Source organism: Oryctolagus cuniculus, chromosome 2, assembly GCF_051225735.1.
Source record: "Oryctolagus cuniculus isolate XC-2025 breed Fujian yellow rabbit chromosome 2, ASM5122573v1, whole genome shotgun sequence".
Taxonomy (NCBI): domain Eukaryota; kingdom Metazoa; phylum Chordata; class Mammalia; order Lagomorpha; family Leporidae; genus Oryctolagus; species Oryctolagus cuniculus.
Genome location: NC_142868.1, coordinates 143,212,397 through 143,236,055, shown reverse-complemented (window position 1 = coordinate 143,236,055; position 23,659 = coordinate 143,212,397). Strand labels below are relative to the sequence as shown.

At 44.8% G+C, this 23,659-nt stretch overlaps 1 protein-coding gene and 1 long non-coding RNA gene across 2 annotated transcripts in view; one reads left to right on the top strand and one right to left on the bottom strand.

The window, feature by feature from the left end:
* Nucleotides 1-20,686, bottom strand: part of SERTAD2 (SERTA domain containing 2) — a 121,566-nt gene extending 100,880 nt beyond the window's left edge. The window contains exon 1 of the mRNA XM_008254336.5: nucleotides 19,987-20,686. The gene's annotated coding sequence lies outside the window, so the exon portion shown is untranslated. The remainder of the gene's footprint in view (nucleotides 1-19,986) is intronic.
* Nucleotides 20,687-20,976: 290 nt separating this feature from the next.
* LOC149128078 (uncharacterized) lies at nucleotides 20,977-23,192 on the top strand. The gene is made up of 2 exons (XR_016229682.1): nucleotides 20,977-21,184; nucleotides 21,686-23,192. It is a non-coding gene; the product is annotated as an uncharacterized LOC149128078 (long non-coding RNA).
* Nucleotides 23,193-23,659: the final 467 nt, after the last annotated feature.

Below are 23,659 nucleotides of genomic sequence, written 5' to 3'. Positions count from 1 at the left end.
TTGGCCAACAATTTTTCATTGGTCATGCTATAACTTTCAGTCAAAATAAGAACTCCTTAGAGAAAATGAAAATAAACGACCTGGGACAAAAGCACACTGCTTTCCCACTGCATTCAGTGTGAGGTTACAGACCCTGTCCACGAGAAGCTCCCATACAGAACACAAGAATGAATCAAGAAAGAGGCAAAGGGGCAGGTATTTGGTGCAGTGGTTAATCCACTGCCTGGGACACCCACATCCCATATCAGAGTGCCTGAGTTTGAGTTCCAGTTCCTCTGCTTCCAATATAGCTTTCTGCTAATGACATCCTAGGAAGACTGCAGATGATGGCTTAAGCAGTTTAGATCTCTGCAAACCATGTGGGCGATCTGGATGGAGCTCCTCTCCCTGGCTTTGACAGACCCAATCCTGGCTGCTGTGGGCTTTGGGAAAATGAACCAGCAGATGGAAGATTTCTCTCTGCCTTTCAAATAAAATGAAAATTAATATTTTTTAAAGATTTTTTATTTATTTATTTGAGAGGTAGAGTTACAGACAGTGAGAAGGAGAGACAGAGAGAAAGGTCTTCCTTCCGTTGGTTCACTCCCCAAATAGCTGCAATGGCTGGAGCTACACCGATCTGAAGCCAGGAGCCAGGAGCGTCTTCCCAGTCTCCCATGAGGGTGCAGGGGCCCAAGCACCTGGGCCATCCTCCACTGCTTTCCTAGGCCACAGCAGAGAGCTGGACTGGAAGAGGAGAAGCCAGGACTAGAACCGGCGCCCATATGGGATGCCGGTGCCGCAGGCAGAGGATTAACCTACTGCGCCACGGCGCCGGCCCCCCAAAAATACATATTTTTTTAAAACAAAAGAGGCAAAGACGAAGAAAAGTTTTTTTAGAGTATAAACCCTCAGTAATAAGAGGCAGGTAATAAGTTCTGGACTGTTCTGTTTTCCTACCCACTGTCATTTAGACTTCTGTTCCATAGGTAGAGGCAAAAAGCACAGTTGAAGCATTTCTTAAAAGGGAGGAAAAAAAGAAGTCAGTCCAAGTCCCAAGTCTTGGTTGGTTTATACCTGCTCGAGTGTCTGAAGACAGGACTATACTCTGATCCAACTGCTAATTCCCACAATCAGAGGGGTCAACCACGGGGCTATGAATGATGTTTCCTACCTGTGACCTTTCATATCATGGCAAAGACAGAATTATTCTAGTTAGGAAATGAAATTTCAGTTTGCTTGAGCTTTGCTTTCTTTTCATTTCTGTTTTTTAACACTGGGTAGTAGAAACAAAAGTACAATCTGGTTGTTAGAGGGGACACAACCGCCACTTCACTCTTCGTCTCAGCCTTGGCGCCACTGGGAGAAAACCTTAGAAAAACAGTAAAAGCATCTGGTACACAGCAAAGGGAATCTTGCCCATAAAACTTTTCTGCAAGGCACTAAAATTTAAAATCCACCCAAATGCAACAGAGCTTCACAAGTTAAAAATCACATTTCATGCTTCTTAAAAGGGACCAGTAACACTTTGAGAAAATGCAATACAAATTTCAAACTATTTTCCCCAAGACTCTAGAGCTTTTTAACTAAAATTATGGCCACAATGTCCCTTGTCTGGCTTCTTTAATCAAATTACAATTTATTTCAGAGTTTTGCTTTCATCCTGCTGCTTTCTAATGTAATGTTTATAGAAGTTTCACTTGTGATGTATAAGAAACATCAACACACACTTAAAGAATCCCTTCTGAAAACATCCCTCTGGCTGAAGTAACACATGTCAACAGAGGCTTTGAATTATGCATGGAACCATCTGAAAACTCACTATTTTCAGTATTCACAGAGCTTAATAGATCAATAAGAGATTTTATCAATACTAAATCTAAAAATTATAGACAAAGTGAAAAAAAAGTTACTGAAAAGGAACAAGTAAGAATTCAACATATTCTGAGCTCAGACTTTCTTCCCCCTTCTTCTATTCCTTGGCCATAGAGAGAATGGGATGAAACATTGTATGTACTTCGCCAGGTCAAAAAGAATCACTAGTTTTCCTTCAAGAATGATCCTGTCATTTGGAAGAAAATTCAAAAAAAGATGACAATTTTCCCATGTAGCTGGGTGGTGACAATTTTGCAGGACATCACAGGTTTTTCCGAAGTGCTTTAGAAATATCCCAAGGAAGAAAATAACAAATTTCCTTTAACTCTAATGATAAGGGAACACCTGAACAAAGATCCCCCATTGTTCGCAGACATTGGAAAACCCATCTTTGGAAGATGACTCTCGGGCAGTTGTGTGTAAGAGGGTTCAAGGCCAAACAAGCCAAAAAAAGGTTTGTTGATTCAATTATTTTTAGGAAGGAAGTTTTGGAGTAACAAGAGCAGTTAAAATATTACAACAAGCTTTGATTTTCCCAAAATATCAAAGATCTAGTCTACCCCGAGTCGGGGGAGGGGGAATACTATGTGGGGTCTTCAAAACATTCATGGAAATGCATATTAGGAAAAAACTATGCATGGACTGCAAAAATGTTTGCACTGAAATAAACATATCTTTGAATTACCTTTTCCATGAACTTTCTGAAGTACCCTCATGAAGTGGGGAAATCTATTTCCACTCCGTTATCTTTATGGATAGTGAAATTGAAAAGATTTTTGTTCATATTTAATCTGAATTAGTGATAAGTATATCACTCTGTTCACAGTTTCCCTTCCTTGGCTTTGGAAAAATATACAGTGAAGTTAAAATATATGAGAAACCTAAGACAGGCCAGACAAGATTAACTTTTTGTAGGTATCTGACCAATTTAAGAAGTTCATATAAAATGCTGTGGCTTAGCAAATGAAAACACTGCTGGCACTGCTGGCATTCCACGTGGGTGCTGGTTCGAGTCCCAGCTGCCCCACTTCCGATCCTGCTCTCTGCTATGGCCTAGGAAAGCAGTGGAAGATGGTCCAAGTCTGTGGGCCCCTGTACCCGCCTGGGAGACCCAAAGGAGGCTCCCAGCTCCTGACTTCAGACCGGCTCAGCTCCAGCCACTGCGGCCATCTGGGGTCTCTCTCTCTCTCTCTCTCTCTCTCTCTCTCCCTTTGCCTCTCTGTAACTCTTGCCTTTCAAATACATAAATCTTTAAAAAAATAAAAGTAAAAAATTAATAAAATGCTGTGCCCTGAGATACTCAAGTCATAGGACAAGACCAGCTCTGAGAGGGTCATTTGTGCATCTTACCAGCATGAAGTGTGGCCATGTCAAAGGAAGACAAAATTTTCTATAAGATGGAAAGGAGAGAATAAAGAATAGGAAATCAGCATTTATTAAAATAAACATCATCTTTATATTTGGAATGGGCATCTGGTGCAGTTGTTAAGCCACCACTTGGGTCACTTGTATTCTGTATCAGAGCTTGGGTTCAAATCCTCGTCCCACTCCTGTTTCCAGCTTCCTGCTAATATCCACCCTGGGAGGCAGCAGATGAGAGCGTAAGTAGCTGGGTCAGCCAACCAAGTAGGAGATGTGGATGGATTTCCTGGCCCCTAGTTTCAGCCTGGCCCAGTCTCAGTCACTGTGGGCATTTGGGGAATGAATCAGTGTGTGAGAAATCTCTGTACCTCTCTGCTTTTCCAATTAAAAAAAATCTCACTAGAAATATATATTAAGAGGCTGGGGCAGTGGCATAGTGGGTAAAGTTGCCGCCTGCAGTGCCAGCATCCCATATGGGTGTTGGTTTGAGTCCTGGCTGCTCCACTTCCAATCCAGCTCTCTGTTATGGCCTGGGAAAACAGAAGATGGCCCAAGTCCTTGGGTCCCTGCACCCTTGTGGGAGATCTGGAAGAAGCTCCTGGCCCCTGGCTTTGGATCAGCACAGCTCTGGCCATTGAGGCCAACTGGGAAGTGAACCAGCGGATGGAAGACCTTTCTCTGCCTCTCCTTCTCTCTATGTGTAACTCTTTCAAATAAATGAGTAAATCTTAAAAAAAAAAAAAAGATATATTAAACAGGATCTTCATGCTTGTTGTTTTACCTCTTTTATATTAGTAATAATGATAGAGGGAGACATCACTGTTCCCATTTTACAGCAAAGAAAAGAGAGGCTTAGAGAGGAGTAATAGACACTGCTGGTGACATGCCTAACACCTGTTCCTCCCTTCCTGAGGTCATGTTTTAGGGGTGACACAGGCCAGTCTAAGCCAGCCAGGGCAGACGCTCTTCTGAAGAGGTAGGGCACTGGTCCCGAGGTGGGCTGAGATGTCCAGTCAGACAGAGACAGTCCAGGCCTGTAAGGAGTTTCTGACTCCCTTGGAATACTGATTCCCTTGGAATACGCATGGTTATGAAACAGCTGGAGGAAGGAGCCAAAACAGAGGCAGGAGCCCACAAGGCCTTGGAAACATCAGGAAGATGCTAAGAACTGAGCTATAGAACTGATGGATCCTGGAGCCTGCCCTAATCAGGTCTGATGTGAAATAATACATTTCCTGTTGATTCCAGCAAGTTTGAGGGCAGTTTTTAAAAGCATCTTACATGACACAAGAGTTTAACTTCCCCAAGATCACCTGAAGTGGCAAAGCAGGTATCTGAACCAACAACATCTGGCTCCAAACTGGACTTTTTCCACTAACCCACACAGTAGAGAAAATTTGATAAATGCGTCCCCTCACAACATAATCATGCAATGTTAATGCCAGAGGAATCTTACCTTACCACACAGAAGAAAAGGCACTGATCCCAAAAAAATGAAGCAGTGGTTTTATTTATAAAAAGCAACAAGTATTTTTAGTGAAAATTCCAAGAATTCCATATTCTGCAGAATATCTCTTGTCATATGGATTGACTTTTCAGTAGAAGATGGATTAATATGCCCTCACTAAATGGAACTGAACTTTGCAAAGGCATTGCAAGTTATTAATTGTCTTAGGTGTGACAACAGCTTTGTGGTTATGAAGGAGAATGTCCTCATTCTCAGAGATGTGTCCTGGAGTGTTTCACAGCAGAGCTGGGATGCCTGAAACCTTTCTTCACAAAGTACAGAAAAAAGCATACATATACAGAAAGAGGGACAGAGTTGCAAAGCAAACATTGCAGCAGGTTAATAATTACCAGGTCTACGCGGAGGGAACATGGATGTTTCTTGAATTATTCTTTCAGATCTTCTACATGTTTGAGAAGTTTTATGATAGAAAGTTTGGGTGTGGGGGGATACGGTGTGGAAGACAACAGCACAGAGTATGGTGCAGCTGCACACTAGAATAACCTGAAGCCAGAGCTCCCCGCTGGGCTGTGGCCCGGGCACAGGTCATTCCAACGCGTACTGCTGGGATGGCAGAAAGAGCTGAAGCTTTACAGTTACAACTCATTAACACCCCGACAGTCCGAAGCCCAGGTGGCCAACCCTGATTATTTTTCTAGATGATGTTTTTATTCATGAAAATTACCTGTGTTTTAAACTTAGCATAAGCATTCTTTCCAATAATAAATTTCCCATTTAACATGGAACCATCATTTTTTTAAAAAGCTTACTTATTTGTATTTGTTTGAAAGAGTGACAAAGACAGAGAGATGTTCCATCCTCTGGTTCACTCCTCAAATACCTGAAATAGCCTGGGCTGGGCCAGGCTAAAGCCAGGAGCCCAGAACTTCACCTGGGTCTTGTGGGTGGCAAGAAACCAAACACCCAAGGACAGTGCTGCCCTCCCAGGATGTACACTAACAGGAAGCTGGATGAGAAGAGGCGGTGTCACTCAAACCCAACAAGGGATGTGGGCATCACAAAAGACAGCTTAACCTACTACCAACAACACCCATCTCCAAACTGTCATTTAACAATCTTGTGTTAAGCTTTCTGCGCTATGCTGTAGACCATGGGGGCAAGAAGAACGAACAGACTTAGTTCTTCCCTAAACAAATCTATTCACAGAGTCTATGGCCCAACATGCCAAAATGTAATTTATAGAAATGCAAGAAGAAAAAAAAAAGGAAAAGAATATTTAAGGAGAGGCTGGCGCTGTGGTATAGCAGGTAAAGCCACCGCCTGCAGTTCCGGCATCCCATATGGGCACAGTTCGAGACCTGGCTGCTCCACTCTGATCCAGCTCTCTGCTATGCCCTGGGAAAGCAGTGGAAAATGGCCCAAGTCCGCGTGGTAGAGCTGAAGGAAGCTCCTGGCTCCTGGCTCCTGGCTCCTGGCTTCGGATCGGCACAGCTCTGGCCATTGCGGCTAGCTGGAAAGTGAACCAGAAGATGGAAGACCTCTCTCTCTCTCTCTCTCTGTCTCTGTCTCTGTCTCTGTCTCTCTCTCTGCCTCTCCTTCTCTCTGTGTGTAACTCTGACTTTGAAGTAAAATAAATAAATCTTTTTTTAAAAAGAATATTTAAGGAGAAGCATTAAGCCATTTAACCTCTTAAAAATAAAAATAAAAAATAAAAACAGGGAAAAAAAAAAGCCTTACTAAAATCATGCTATTTACTCCATGCCAAAGATGAGTCATAATCTGTTCAAGTATAAGGCAAGGATTCCTTGAAGAATACACAGCTCCAGTTCTCAAAACTCAAATTTGTTCAAATTAAGGATATTCCACCCATGGAAAAAAGCCAAGGTCCTATATTTCAGCCAGTACATGGACCTTCTTCATTTCTATTTATCTTTCTTACTTGAAATATGCACCCGGGGAATAAGATACAGAGGAAGAAAGGCAGAGAAAATAAAATCAAGACAAAAATTAATGGCAAACCTCAAAATAGAAATCTTTTAATAGTGATTTCTACCTTGAAAATATACTTTACAATCTAGGTGGCTTTTTAAAAAGTTTTGTTGACAATAGTGCATTTGAAATGTCCAGTTGGGTAAGTTCTGATATATATACACATATACATATATATATATATTCATACACACACACACATATGTACACACCCTTGAAAACTTCGCAGCAATGCAGACAGTTGAGGTCACTATCCAAGGGGCCTTTTGAATCAAACAGATGTGACAGTTCTGAGTGACAGTTCTAGCAGTGTTCAAGAAAAGAAACTCGCCGGCGCGGCGGCTCACTAGGCTAATCCTCCGCCTAGCGGCGCCGGCACACCGGGTTCTAGTCCCGGTCGGGGCGCCGGATTCTGTCCCGGTTGCCCCTCTTCCAGGCCAGCTCTCTGCTGTGGCCAGGGAGTGCAGTGGAGGATGGCCCAGGTGCTTGGGCCCTGCACCCCATGGGAGACCAGGAAAAGCACCTGGCTCCTGGCTCCTGCCATCGGATCAGCGCGGTGCACCGGCTGCAGCGCGCCGACCGCGGCGGCCATTGGAGGGTGAACCACCGGCAAAGGAAGACCTTTCTCTCTGTCTCTCTCTCTCACTGTCCACTCTGCCTGTCAAAAAAAGAAAAAAAAAAAAGTCTTCCCAGAGACTTTTTTTTAAAAGGGAGCCTCGACACAAGTATCCAAGTACTTTCATTAACAGATAAAATAAAAGATGAGGTTTTGGAATACTGTCCCCTAATTTAAATCTAAGACACAAGTATGTTTCATATGAGGGGACTTCAAAAGTTCACAGAAAAATGAAATTTAAAGAAATGTTGTTTTTTTTTTAATTTATTTATTTGAAAGGCAGAGTTACAGAGAGAGGGGGAGAAACAGAGATTGTCCATTCACTGGTTCACTCCCCCAATGTCAAAAAGAGCCAGGGCTGGACCAGGCTGAAGCCAAGAACCAGCAACTCCATCCGTGTCTCCCACTTGGATGGCAGGCACTCATTTGCTGCTTCCTAGGTGAATCAACAAAGTAGCATCAGAAGTAGAGCAGTGGGGACTCGAACTGGCACTCTGACATGGGATGTGGGTGTCCCAAGCAGTGGCTAAACCCACACCAGACACCTGCTCCAATAAGTTTACTTGGGAAAAAAAAGTTCAGATACATGCATAGCTTTTTTTCATAATACACATTTTTCATGAATTTTCTGAAGACTTGTTGTATGCATGGACTTCAATATTTTTTTGCACCAAAATAAACTTTCCATTTCTCACAAACTTTTTGAAGTACCCTATTATCCTATCACAATTCTAGGTCCAAAGAAAGAGATTCTTTATTTTAAAATATCCAGGAAACTGAAAAAAAAAAAATACCAAACCACAGTTACACAGCATTAAGCTTGAAAATTTAAAGACACACACACACACACACACACACACGAATTCCAGCTAATTCCAGAGTAAAACAATTTAGAAAGTTTACACTCACATACTCCAGCAGCAGAGACAATTCCTAATTTTGTCATTTTAGGCCCAGAGCACACCTATCTAGCAGGTTGGGCTGTACCTGGCAAAACTGAGGGAGAAAATGTCTTTAGTGACTATCAAAAGCTTGCATTCCCTTTTCTCCCCTGCCAGGGCTCCTTCCAAATTTCAGGGACTCCCCTTGTCTATCAGTATACTGGGATTCTCAAATCCACGGGATAACTTTCACTCACAGAAGCCTAAAATTTCTGCGGGCTTTTTCCCTATATTCTATTACCAGGTGCAGCTTTGGCTTCCCGTGGGGGCAGCCAGTCCTGTGCATGCATTCAACGGCTAAGATGTGTGCCCGTTCCTTTTCCCTCCCCTTCCTTGCTGAGCCACTGCAGCACCTACTACAGTGGAGACTGTTCCACCTGAGGTGTTGAAGGCACAGAGGGCCAGGTTACATCTTAGTTCAAAAGGCAGGATGGAGTACCAGGAAAGACATCCAGAACTTCTAGAAAGTAAGTCCACTTGACCTTGGTAGGCTCACTGGAGTGGCCTACACTAGGCTTTCCAATTAAGATAAATTACGTATTGCCTAACATAAGAGTTTTAATTTCCATGTGAAGATCTTTTGTCCCCAACTGCACTTTGAACACTGTGATAAGATGGTATTTCAAATTATTAGCTTCTGGTTCCTCTAAGCACTTGGGACACATATTAAATATTTGTGAACAAAATAATTAATTAAAATCATTATATTACTTGTCATATTACATTATATTATATTAATGTTAGTAGGACTGCATAAACACCTAGGTATATCTACTTTAATATGAACTGGAAAGGAACACTACGGGTTTCATTAAGGAAAGTAAGGAGCACTGTCGTAGAAACAAAGTTAGTTCTGAACGTACACAAACTTAAGACAAAGCAAACTGAAGATTTTCTGTTAATTGTGCAATGCAGCTGAGCTGACTACACTTCCATTGTGCAATTTTCAGTGTTACACTCTTTTTTTTTTTTCAGGTTCTGTCACAAAGAAAGCAAAGCGACAGGAGAAAACAACTTCCAAAGTGTAAAGAAGACCTAGGAGAAACTTCAGACCACGTCCACTGCACGGTTTTCCAGTGGTCACAGAGGAGGAGGATTCATGGCTTCTGGTGGAAACTACCAACAACGTGGTTTTCCTTTTCTTAATGTTTCAACTCAAATTCAAACAAAAATTGTCCACTCAAGTGGAATATTTTTTAAAAGATTTTTTTTTATTTCAAATGCAGAAGGACTGAGAGGGAGAGAAATCTTCCATCTGCTGGTTCACTCCCCAAACGGCTTCAAGGCCAGGGCTCCTATGGCCAAAGCCAGGAGCCAGGAGCTAGGAACGTCATCCTGGATTCCCGTGTGGTGGCACAAGCCCAAGGACTTGGGCCATCATCTGCTGCTTTCACAGGCACATTATCAGGGAGCTGGACAGGAAGCAGAGCAGCCGGGACTCCAGCTGGCACTCCGACTGATTTGGGATGCCGGTGTCACAAGTGGCAGCTTAACCCACTGAGCCACAATGCTGGCCCCTCAAGGGGAATTCTGTTGCAGGATTTAGGATTTCTTTTACACCAAGTCAAAAGGGATAAAATTTATCTAAAGAAGCCTTACCTGTTCCAGGCTCAATTATGATCACTTCAAATGCTAGGTAACATTGCAAGGTCATTTCCACAGGGGCAGGAACATTCATCGCTGTATTCACTGCTGTATTCTATGTGCCTACTACGAGTAGCTGGCACACAGTAAGTGTTCAATAAGCATCTGTTGACAATGAACTGCATGAGTGAATGAACAGAAGTCCAAACTGGGATACAGGTATACAAAAAAGATCAAGTTTTCCCATGAGTCACAGATTTTAAAGATTTATTTGTTTGATTGGCAGAGTTATACAGGAAGGAGAGACAGAGAGAACTTCCATTTGCGGGTTCACTCCCCGGATGACAGCAACGACCCGAGCTGAGCCAGGCCAAAGCCAGGAGCCAGCAGCTTCTTAAGGGTCTTCTATGTGGGTGCAGAGACCCAAGGATTTGTGCCATCCTCCACTGCTTTCCCAGGCGCATTAACAGGGCGTTGGATTGGAAGTGGAGTAGCTGGTACTCAAACAGGCACCCAGATGGGATGCAGTGCTGTGGCTTTAACCACGGAGCCATGGTGCTGGCACGGAAGCATGGATTTTATAAAAACAAAGCAAAAACAAAAAGCAAAATTTCCAGAAGAGTTTTAATTTAATCAATACCAATACATAGTTTATCTAATTTTATATGTGAATTCTTTCAATAAAAAGTAAATGTGAATTGTCTTCCAAATCAAAGAGAGGATTCATTTTGTTTAATAGGATATAAAATTATCCTACTATGGATAACCGAATAACCCTATGCATTTGGAGAAAATATTTCACATTCTCTCCAGATCAATGAATTTTGAACTTTAGGAAAGCTTTTTAGTTTTTAAAAGATCTACTTATTTATATGAAAGACAGAGTTACAGAGAGGCAAAGACAGAGAGAGAGAGAGAGAGAGAGAGAGAGGTCTTCCATCTGCTGGTTCACTCCACCAAATGGCAGCAACGGCCGGAGCTGAGCTGATCCAAAGCCAGGAGCCAAGAGCCAGGAACCTCCTCCAGGTCTCCCACGTGGATGCAGGGGCCCAAGAACTTAGATCACCTCCACTGCTTTCCCAAGCCACAGCAAAGAGCTGGATCAGAAGTAGAGCAGCCGGGACTCAAACTGGCACCCATAAGGAATGCCAGCACTGCACGCAGCAGCTTTACTCACTAAACCACAACACTGGCTCCTAGGAAAACATTTTATTCACAGGATTTCGATGGAAACTATTTTGGTTCAAACATACATATTCATTTTCATACTCATTGATTTTCTGGGTAAAAGGAACCCTTAAAATCCAACAAAGGTCAACCAAAAGGAACAAATTTCATTTGAGTAGACACCATCAAAGACAACAAGGCTAATGGTTCCTTCGCTGGGAGCCATTAATCACCGAGTCACGGGGAACCTGGAAACCCTCACTGAGGATGCTGCCTGGTGTTCCATCTGGCTTTAAGCAGTTAACAACAAAATAAAGGAGCTGCTCATCCCATCTGATGTCTTGCTCTCAGGGACCCACTCCCAACGTGGTCAGGTGGCAGTGGTCATCTCACACACAGTCTCCAAAGCTTACCAGGGCAACAGGCGTGGAGCACAGCCAAACGTGATGTCTGACACAATTCAAGGCAATACAGATAGAAAAGAACACTGTGACTTTCTCCCCATAAAATAGATGGACAGAAAATCAGTAAACAATAAACACCTCCCAGTTACCCCTTGTCGCCAGGTTAATGAAGTGGCCCCTCAAGCTTGGTGTAGGTAACTTTTGAGATAAGCCAGAGAAGATTCTTCTATACAGAAGAGCTTTTCATCTGTTTCATAAAAGAGATCCAAGTAAATGAAAACCTCTACTCCATACTTCCTATGGAGGCAAAAGGCCAAGAGAGCTACAGAAGTCAACATGCTAAGATCAAGGAAGAAGACTCCCAATGGTTCTTGAGAAAAAGATACAGCAAAATAAGAAAAAAAAAAACTCACATGGGATTACCAAGAAAACTGAAAAGAATGTTAGAAAAAAGGAACACAGTTTCGGAAAAACAGCTTAAGTAAAAGGTGGACTATTTGGTAATTTTATTTACTATGTTAAAAGTAATTCAAGAGGCTGGCACTGTGGCGCAGCATGTTAAAGCTCCGGTCTGTAGTGCCGGCATCCCATATGGGTACTGGTTCAAGTCCTGGCTACTCCACTTCTGATCCAGCCCTCTGCTGTGGCCTGGGAAAGCAGTAGAAGATGGTCCAAGTGCTTGGGCCCCTGCACCGGTGTGGGAGATCTGGAAGAAGCTCCTGGCTCCTGGCTTCAGATCGGCACAGCTCCGGTTGTTGCGGACATCTGGGGAGTGAACCAGTGGATAGAAGATCTTTCTCACTCTTTCTTTGCCTCTGCCTCTCTGTGTGACTTTCGAATAAATAAATAAATCTTTAAAAAAGAAAGGTAATTCAGTACTAAAGCAGTCTACATCCCACCACACAAAATATTACAAACACCAATGTGCACTTCAATTCAGCAGTGGGAAAGCAATCAGATGCTCCTAAGTTTCAGGTGGTTGGCTGTTGACAGCAAAGACAGCACAACAATAGACAAGGAAACTGCAAAACATTCATGGAAAAATGGAATTCAGATATAAGTTTATTTTTATGCAAGAAAGTTTCGATATCAATGCAGAGTATTTTAATAACACATGATTTTCATGAACTTTTAAAAGACAGCTCCCTTTTTTATAAATGATTTATTTACTTTATTTGAAAGTCAGTGTTACAGAGAGAAATGGAGAGACAGAGAGAGGTCTTCCATCCTCTGGTTCACTCCCCAAATGGCCACAACAGCCGGAGCTGGGCCAGGCCAAAGCCAGGAGTCATTAGATTCCGCTAGGTCTCCCTCAAGGGTCACAGGAGCCCAAGCACTTGGGTCATCTTCTGCTGCCTTTCGCAGGTATTAGCAGGGAGCTGGATCAGAAGTGGAGCATCCAGGACTTGAACCTACAACCATATGGGATGCCAGCATCACAGGCATCAGCTTTACCCGCTATGCCACCTCTACCTCCTATTTTTAAAAGTATCTTTCTCCTTAGAAACTTTACTTTTGAGGATCAATATTCACTATTCTTAATATTAGCTAAAATAAATAATACTTCTTTGAGTGCCTTACTTGTTTTAATAGGTCTTATTCTGAGCATGCTAGAATTTCATTCTCTAAGGTGAGTAACATCATGAAGCTGTGACGATTCTGCTAATACTCAGAAAGAAGTAAACTAAATTCAAAGAAGTTACATAATGCGCTAACTCCAAGTCTTTGATGGTAAAATTTTAAAAGCTCCTAACTCATTTCTAGGGTCACAGAAAAAACTGCATGTTAACATGCAGCCTTTCTACACATGCATTCATTCACTCATCTTCCTAAAGAGGAAACGAACAGGGACAAATTCAGTCCTCAAGTTACTGTATTCTGAAATATTTCACTGCGTTCATGGTAGAAAATAAGTGAGTATAAAGAGAAATCCAGGTAATCCTTTTGAAATTTAAAAGTAAATAATGACTAATTTTCCTCTTTGAATATACTTCTAATGAAATCTAAGTCTGAACATTTTTTTCCTATAACACAAGTACAAGTTTTACAAACTTTAACTTAATAAAATATATTATTTTCTGCCAGCGCCACAGCTCACTAGGCTAATCCTCCGCCTGTGGCACCGGCACCCTGGGTTCTAGTACCGGTTGGGGTGCCGGAGTCTGTCCCAGTTGCTCCTCTTCCAGTCCAGCTCTCTGCTGTGGCCCGGGAAGGCAGTGGAGGATGGCCCAAGTCCTTGGGCTCTGCACTCGCATGGGAGACAGGGAAGAGGTGCCTGGTTCCTGGCTTCATATTGGCGCAGCGCGCCGGCCGTAGCAGCCATTTGGGGGGTGAACCAATGGAAGGAAGACCTTTCTGTCCATCTCTCTCTCTCTCACTGTCTAACTCTGCCTGTCAAAATAAATAAATAAAGTTAAAAAAAAAACATTTCAAAATATATTATTTTCCAAGTAAAAGTTTGTTCTTAAAATATCAGCATTTGCTATAATCCAAAATGTACCAAAACTCATTTTAAAACCTCATTCAGGATGGCTGTTTGGCACAGTGGTTAAGATGCCACCTGAGACACACACATCCCATATTGGAGTACCAGAGTCCAATTCCCAGCTCCATTTCTGATTTCAGCTTCCTGCTACTGTGCACCTTGGGAGGCAGCAGGTGACGGCTTACCTGCTTGGGTCCCTGTGACCCACATGGGAGACCTGAATTGAGTTCCCAGCTCCCAACTTCAGCCTGGCCCAGGCCCTGGCTATTGCAGGCATTTGGAGGGAACCAGTGGATGGGATACCTCTCTCTGTTTCTGTCTCTCTTTCAAATAAAATTTTCAAAAATTTAAAAATTTTAAAACTCCACTGAATAAACCAAAATTCCTTGCTTTTTAAAATTAAAGATTTATTTATTTATTTGAAAGGTAGAGTTATAGAGATGAAGGGAAGGTAGGAAGGAGGGACAAATATAGAGAGACAGAGAGAGAGTGAGAGCTTCCATTCACTGGTTCACTCCCCAAATGGCTGCAATGGATAGGGCTGGGCCAGACCAAAGGCAGGAGCCTGGGACTCGCATATGGGTGCAGGGGTCCAAGGACTTGGGCTATGATCTGCTGCTTTTCCAGGCCACATTAGCAGGGAGCTGGTCTTAAGTGAAGCAGCCAGGACTTGAACTGGTCGTCATATGGGATGGTAGCAGCTTAACTCACTGCACCAAAACACTAGCCCCAATTCCTTGCTTCTTTAAAAGATACCTTATACATTTTAAAAAAAAAAAAAGATTTAGTTTATTTATTTGAAAGACAGAGTTACACAGAGAGGTAGAGATATAGGTCTTCCATACTCTGGTTCACTCCCCAGGTAGCCGCAACGGCCTGAGCTGCACCGATCCGAAGCCAGGAGCCTCTTCTGGGTCTCCCATGTGGGTGCAGGGGCCCAAGGACTTGGGCCACCTTCTACTGCTTTCCCAGGCCACAGCACAGAGCCGGATCCGAAGAGGAGCAGCTGGGACTAGAACCAGCACCCATATGGGATGCCAGCACTTCAGGCCAGGGCGTTAACCCACTGTGCCACAGCGCCGGCCCCATACCTTATACATTTTTAAAATAGATGAATAAGAAGTCTCTTCAAACATAAAATTACAAGGAGAAATGTTCATAATATTAAAAATCTGAAAAGTTACATTTTTCAAGTAATGATAAATTATCTATTTCTAAATGCTATCTGTGTTTTGTCCTGCTAAAATGCTTTTAAAGGGCCAGTGCTGTGGCACAGCAGGTTAACGCCCTGGCCTGAAGTGCCGGCATCCCATATGGGCGCCTGTTGTAGTCCCAGTTGCTCCTCTTCCGATCCAGCTCTCTGCTTTGGCCTGGGAGAGCAGTAGAGGATGGCCTCTGCACCTGCGTGGGGGACCAGGAAGAGGCTCCTGGTTCCTGGCTTCAGATTGGCACAGCTCCAGCCATTGTGGCCAGTTGGGGAGTGAACCATCGGATGGAAGATCTCTCTCTTTCTCTGCCTCTCCTCTCTCTGTGTAACTCTGACTTTCAAATAAATAAATAAATCTTTTAAAAAATTTAAAAATAAAATGCTTTTAAAAAACCAATTACAGGCCAGCACCGCGGCTCAATAGGCTAATCCTCCGCCTGCGGCGCCGGCACTCTGGGTTCTAGTCCCGGTCGGGGCGCCGAATTCTGTCCTGGCTGCTCCTCTTCCAGGCTAGCTCTCTGCTGTGGCCCAGGAGTGTAGTGGAGGATGGCCCAAGTCCTTGGGTCCTGCACCCGCATGGGAGACCAGGAGAAGCACCTGGCTCCTGGCTTCGGATCAGCGTGGTGTGCCGGCCGCAGTGGCCATTGGAGGGTGAACCAACGGAAAAGGAAGACCTTTCTCTCTGTCTCTCTCACTGTCCACTCTGCCTGTCCAAAAAAAAAAAAAAAAAAAAAAGAAAAGAAAAGAAAAGAAAAGAAAAAAGAAAATGCAATACTACACAGGGTTAATTGATGATTTAGTTAAAGAAAGGACTGTGTGTACAAAATTATCCACACTGTGAGAGGGAGTTCATAGATAGAAAAGTTGTAACAATGTTATGTCACACTGCAGGGCTTCTGGTGGATCAGTATTCAGATTCCACCCTACTGAGGATCCCTCTTTCAGGAAAGGTAAGACTTGTACTTCATAACTGCAGAGGGAACAGTAATTAAACCGGATTTTATTGACAAGTAACACAGAATGATTCTGTAATGAAGCAAGTGGTAGGCCCCATCAAGTTTGCTTATTTAAAAAACTATTCCCCAATTGTGTAATGCCTATTAAGTGTGTGATGGAATTTAAAGTGTAAGTTTTATTGAGTGATTACATATACATCCTGAATCCTAGCACACTATTTACTACAGCTGTTTCAACGGCCAGTCTTTTAATAAGAGAATTCAGGAGAAGCTTCACTTCTGAGTGGAAAGAGAAATAAAGGTTGGTCCTTAAAGAAATTATGCCATTTTATTTTCACAGTATCAGGTTGACAAATTCCCTTTATTATTATGAATTCTGAAGCAGACAAGACCACATCATCATTTGGGGCATTCAAAATCTATTTGTACAATTCATATTGTAGTAATAGCCAACTGAATGAAAGGTTGATAGTCAGAGTCTTAGGATTAAAACATGGACCTGGTTGGGGCTGGTGTTTGGTACAGTGGTGAAAATGCTGCATGCAACCCCTGCACTTCGTGTCAGAGTGCCTGTTCCAGTCCCAGCTCTGCTTCTGATCCCAGTCTTCTGCTAATATGCACCCTGCGAGGCAGCAGATGATGACTAGAAGTAGTTGGGTCTCTGCCATACAATGTGGCAGACCCGAACTGGGTTCCAGGCTCCTGGCTTTGGTCTGGCCCAGTCCCAACTGTTGTGGGCATTTGGGAGTGAACCCACAGATGGAAGATCTCTGTCTATATCTCTGCCTTTCAAATAAGTAAAAGCAAATAAATAAAACTTTAAAAACATTAACTTCTTTAAGAAGATGGACATGTCAGGTATCCAAGGATGGTATTAGATACATACTTTTCAGATTATTTGCAATTAATCTTCAAAACAAAAAATCATTTCTTAATAAAAAGTAACATATTGGGGCAGGTGCAGTTGTGTAGCAGTGGTGTAGCACCGGCATCCCATATGGGCACTGGTTCAAGACCTGGCTGCTCCACTTTTAATTCAGCTCCCTGCTAATGTGCCTGGGAAAACAGTGGAGGTGGCTTGGGTTCCTGGACACACAAGGAGATTTAAAAGAAACTCTTAGCTCCTGGCTTCAGATCAGCCCAGCTCCGGCCATTTGGGGAGTAAACCAGCGGACGGAAGATATCTCTCTCTCTCTCTCTCCTTCTCTCTCTCTCTAACTCTGCCTTGCAAATAAATGAATAAATAAATCTTTAAAAAAAGTAGCATAGTGTAAATCTCTTTATCATCTATTTACAAAAATAATAATTGAGAAAGTGAAAATCCAATTCAACACAGATAATATTCTCCACAACTTCATTTCACATGTTCACTCAACTACTCATAAGCAACTTGATGATAAAATTATTTAATAAATTCCATGAGTATTCAGTAAGCTTCTTCATGTGCCAGACACTTTTGCTAGGCATCAAAGATCAGATTATTGACAAAACACTGTTGTCACTATCAAAGAGCTTCCTGTCTAGTAACGGAGAGAAACCACAGGCATCAGCAAATGTGTGGTATGTAGTATCGTTATAATAGAACCATGCATATTCTTTTTCTTTAAATTACCTGTTCATTTTATTTGAAAGGCTGAGTGACAAAGAGTCGGGGAGACAGAGGGCCATCTTCTATCTACTGGGTCACTCCCCAAATGCCCACAACAAGCCAGGGCTGAGCCAGGCCAAAGCCAGGAACCAGGAACTCCATCAGGGACTCCTGTGTGCATGGCAGGGACCCAAGTACATGAGTACTTCCCAGGCCTTCCCAAGCCCACTAACAGGAAGCTGGATCAGAAGGCAGAGGCAGTAGAACTCAATCTCAGGCACTCGGATATGCGATGTGATACAAGATGCAGGCACCCCAAGGGCTGGCTTAACCCATTGTGCCACAATGCCAGCCCTGAGGTACAGACATCACAATACGCAAGTTTAAATGAAAGTGCTCAACTCAGCACATCCAGGAACTAAATTTCTTACTGGCTCATAAAATCTAGTTTAAATGTATAAATCCCAGATAACATCAGGCTATTGATAAAAAATTTGCTTATGCTATTGATAGCAAATAACTGCTTATCTTAAAAAACTCTACTTCTAAAAAATAGTCACCCCTTCTCAATACATACAAGGAACAAAACGGAGTCGAAATTTGACAAGATGGACCAAACACTATTCAAAGCCTTTGCATACGATTAACTTCTTCTGTCCTTACCAGAAACCTGTGAAGTAGATGTTACTAAGATTCCCATCTGGCAGATGAAGACTCTGATATTAACTCGATGAAGGTCACAGATGGCAAAAGGAAATGCTGGGACTTGAACTAGAGGCCGTGCTCTCAACCACCACACTAGACACCCTCTCTCTGAGCCTGGAGATGATGATGGGGCCGCTAACACTGAGCACAGTCTCATTCGTCCTTACGCCAACCCTTGGAGAAGCATTCACTCTTCTTACTTATGAGAGAAAACCCACATAGGGCAGCTTAGAAACTTGCCCAAGGTCACAGAGCCAGCGAGGGGTGGTGGTGGAGATGCACACTCAGGCAGCCTGGCTCCCCAGTGCTCCCAGGCCCTCCCAAAGAGTCAGTCTTATGCTCCAGAAAAAGGTCACACGATGAAATTTATTAAACAATTCAAACAAAGCTTTGTATGCGTCTTCCTGGAACACTGTGAACAGTGTGGAGGCTTACGACAAGCATTTCTTTAAGACAGCATTTACATTTAAGTCACTTTTCAACTTCACTACTTTGAGCTGATCATAAACACATTTCTGCTCTTTAAAAAGAAATCTTTCTGTAGCAACTTGGCAGATTTCACTACAGGAACAGTCTATTCTTTAAAATTAAATTTAGTAACAACTTATTCTGGTTAGTCTGAAAGAGAAGGAGAAAATGAATTACTAAGAGGCCTTTCCTACACTTTAATATTTCAAAACATGTTTGGTTTGGCCTAATTTGAATCTTGTGGACAACCAGCCCAGAACTGGAATCAAAAAGGGTAATACCATTTGAAAACGGCTGGATTCTAAACAGCAACCTCAAAAGCCAATTCAGAGTAACTATTTCTCAGATTCTTTACTTCTACCTCAAACTAAACATTAAAGGTGTTTAAAAGATTTTCATATAGGCAGGTATTTCTACTTTTGAGCCACTGACAACCAAGAAACCAAAATTAAAAAAAAAATAAAATCCTATACAATAACATTGTTTAAAGAGCAATCAAGTACACAAAAGATGAATGAAAAATAATCTATATTTTTCCTATATCCTTAACACACTCCACTGTGTCCAGTGGCTGAAAAATTAAAAAAAAAAAAAAAAAGTTCCCTGTTGTAATGCCTCTCAAGAACAGAGGTTAAGCTAAAGCCAAGCGTCAAACTGGATTTCCACCTCTCCTTGCTTCCCTCCAACAGGTTCAAAGACTTCCCAACCTTTCATAGTGAATTCATATTTTCCCAAAAGGGAACCCATGAAACTGTCTAAAATAAAATCGCCAAGCAATGCCACTAAACAACCCGTCTTCCCTTCTGCTCTAACCACGGATTCGAATTAAAAATGCCTTTTGCTTTGCCTATATTGAATAAAAGTTTAACTTTGATGTAGAGGAGAGCGTACCCTTTAGCCAATTCTACACTCTGCAGGTCACAGAGCCTATCGGATCACTTCGCTATCACCGCTCACTCAGCATCCAAAGGCCAGAAAGCATGCCATTACCAATTATTTCATAAGCATTCTAACGCCCCATGGTGCGAGTCTGGCAATACCTAGAAACACAGCAAGGCTGGCGAAGCAGGAGCCGAGGGGCGGAGGCAGCAGGGGAGGCACCACCTCGAGCCCACGCGGGACCCGGAGCCTCCGGCCCCCGGCCCGATCCCCGCCCTCCCCCAAAGTGGACCGGACCCCACCGGGTACTCACCCTTCAGCGCGAAAGTCGGCAGCGGGTCCAGCTCCGAGAAGGGTCGGGCGGCAGCGAGGGAGGGCCCGTCTGGGCCGCGGGCGGGGGCGCCGGTGCGTCACTCGGGCGCAGGACGGCGGGTCCCGCGGCTGCGAGCGGACCGAGCGGGAAACCGAGTCACGGCCGGCGAGGCGGTGGGGAGGTGGAGCGCCCCCTTCCTCATACGAGCCCCTGCCCCGGGGACGCAAAATAAAATCAGGGGAAATAATGGGCAAACAAATAAATCTCTCAGACGACCGGGAGCGAGGCACAGACTTTAATTCAAAGGGGGGAGACGGAGCGAGGTCTGGAGGAGACACGGTGAGAAGTGGCCCCGGGTCTATCCCATGCCTTTGCGGTCCCCAAGCGGAGGAGGAGGCTTGCTGAGGGGAAGTTGCAGCGGTTCCCAAGGAGGAGGAGGAGGAGGAGAAGGAGGAGGAGGAGGAGGAGGAGGATGTTACACCGTAGCAAGTACAGACAGACAGCCATGGATCAGAGGGGCGCAGCGAGCAGGGGCGGCCGCGGCGGGGCCAGCGGCAGCGGGGCGGTAGCACCGCCTGCTCGGCTCGCTCAAGACATTTAATTGGATTGATGGGTTGTGCAGTGACTCACAGACTGTTTTACTGAGTCGTACAGCAATCCCCGCCCCGCTGGACAGGGTAGATGCGGCGGGGACGGGCGGGGAAAGGGGCTGAGGGCGAGCCTGGAGGGGCGGAGGCGCCGGGGAGGGCGAGGCCTTGTAGGGGGCGGGGAGCTGAGCGGAGCCGCCCAACGGCGAAGCCCGCGGCTCCGACGGGCGTGGGAGCCGACCAATGGCGGCACGGCTCGCGAGGCGGCTGGCTTCGCCCCTGGCCCAATGAGTCTTCTGAGGACACTGCCGCGAACCGGGCGGGGGAAGTGGAGTGGGGGGTGGGGTGAGGTGGGTGGACGCTGAAGTGGTGGTGTTGGGGGTGGAGGGGGTGGAGGGAAAGATGAGGCTCTGGAGAACGGCGGAGTCACTCTGCTCTCCCCTCTCCAGAAGTGCGCCTTCTGCCAATCCGAGCGCCGCGTGGGGGAGATGGACGTAAGCTCAAGGCCAATGAGGAGGAGGAGGCTGCCGCGGCGAGCTGAGGGGACGACGCGGGCGGGCCTGGGCCCTCCCCGCGCCCCGCTGCGCGCTCCTCCCTCCCGCCGGGCCTGGGTCAGTCACGCAAATAACAGTGTGAGGGCTGGGGTGGCGCGGGGGGTGGCGCGCGGTCCTGCTGCTGGCTGCGTGACAGCTGTAGGGACTGGCTGTGCTGCCGGCTGCGCGCCGGCGGGAGGCGGCGGCGGCGGCGGCTGGCTCCTTACTCAGCTTGCCGGCGGCAGCTACTGCTGCTCAGCCTCTGCCTGGCGCGCCCAGGGAGCCCCTGTGGCCAAACCCCACTCCAGGAGAGGAGGGGGCAGCCCGATTCGGAGTGAATCGGTTCGAACTTGGCCCGCGTCCACGCGGTGCCCACTCTGAGAGGCAGCTCCGCGTGAGGTGCCGCGAGGCTGTCCTGTGAGTTTGAGGAGGCTGGACGCCAGAGCACGGGAGGCTTGGCAGTGGCATTGGCCTCCTGGCCTGCCGACTTTCTGGGGCAGTCGGGGTAGGTTGTGCACAGGCTCGAACAGCGCCCAAATACTTGGCTTTATGAGTGACTTTATTGAGTTTCTGCAACAGCCACTTCTACCCCTGGCCTGAGCGAAGATGTGGGGACTTCGCTTTTCAAGTGTATATGCACGCCTCAGCTTCCTGCAACACGGCTCTTCTCCCTCTTCCTCACCTTGAACCCTGGTGGCCGTGCTGGGGAGCGCCCACTGCTCCGTGTCCTCGTGTCCTCGCTGCTGAGTCCCAGGAGCCATGGCGCTTCTTAGTGTCTTGGCTACTGCCCAGCAATCATTTTACAGACCTTAACCCTTTCCACGCACTGTACTTGGGAGTAACTGCAGTCACCAATAACCTGGAGGGAGATGCCTACAGAAGCAAATCCGCTAGAAAAACCCACCTCTTCCCCACACGATGCATTTCTGCACATTATTTGAGACTTAAGACTATCACTTCCTGTCAAGAAACCAAAGAAGGGCAGACCAGACGTTGCAGCCCTATTCAAACCCACGGAGAACAGCCAAGATCCATTTTCCATATATAAGCCAACTAAAGAGACCAAGGACTAATTTAGGGTCTCGAAGTGAGCAAGATCATCTTGCCACGTAGGTGACTGAAACCTCCGGTGGTGTGGGATCGGGAAGAGGATAGAAAGTGAACACAAAGCCTTCCTCTAGTCTTCCGTTGCCTTGATTGTTGTCATTTTAAGATACTGGTCCTTCCCCTGGCTTAGTTGTGTTCCTTCACCTGATTGTAGCCCCACTCTGATTTATCTGTGATCCTGAGTCCACTTAGGAAAGTGAGCTGTGCCATGAACTTCTTGTAGCACACACCTTGTGTGTGTGTTGCCTACCAACGAACTGAAAACTGCTTTGGGATTCTGCAGTGCAACACAGCCTGTGTCCCCTTTTGGGTCTTGGTGATCCACAGAAGAGAGACAGTATTCCCTTAGCCAGATCACCCTGTGATAAGATAAACAACTAGATTCCTCATATGGGAAAAATCTCTATTTATAATAATGAGTTATTAAACTACATGTAAGAACGCACAAATGAGTATCAACTACAAATATAATTTTTAAAAATCTAAAAAAGCAAGGTATGGCAATAAAAAGTCCTTTTTACTGTTATTTAGATATATGATTATAATTGATCTCAGATTTTTAGCTCCTTATAAACAGTTTTGAGTATATATGAGGGTACTTTAAAAGGTTCCTGGGAAACATGAAATTAAAAGCTATGTTTGGGACAGATGTTTGTCTTAGTGGTTAGGCTGTAGGTTCAGAAACCAGGAGGTTTGGCACAGTAGTTAAGGCACTGCTTGTGGGGGCCGACATTGTGGCACGAGGGTTAATACACTGCTTTTGATGCCAGCATCACACTAAAGTGCTGGTTCAAGTACCAGCTGCTCTGCTTCCCACCCAGTTCCCCGCTAATATGCCTGGAAAGCAGCAAGTAATGGCTCAAGTAGTTAGGTCCCTGCCACCAATTTTTGGGAGTAAAGCAGGATAGTTTACTCTTTTTCTATTTGTCCCTCTCTCTGTGTCATGCTGCCTTTCAAATAAATAAATAAATAAATCTTTAAACAGGTGATGGTCCAGGTACTTGAGTCCCTGCCACCTACATGGACACCTGGATTGAGTTAGTGGGTTCTGGGTTGAGCCTAGCCCGGCCCTAGCTGTCTCAGGCATTTGGGGAATGAACCAGCATATAGAAGATCCCTCTCTGTCTCTATCTCTGTTTCTGCCCTTCAAAAGAATTAAATAAATAAATATTTTTAAAGACAGAGAAAGACTCATTTCCCACATCAGAGTACTTGAGTGCCTAGACTTGATGTGTGAGGCCTGATCCAGCTCCTGATCAGCTTCCTGCTAATGTGGGCACTGGGAGACAGGGAAGGCTCAAGTAGTTGGGCTCCTGCTACCTATGTCGGAGACCTGGATTAGGTTCCTGGCTCTAGGCTTCAGCCTGGCACAGCCCTAGACTTGGTGGGCATTTAGGAAGTGAACCGGCAGATGGGAACACTCTCTCTAATAAAATAAATATTTTT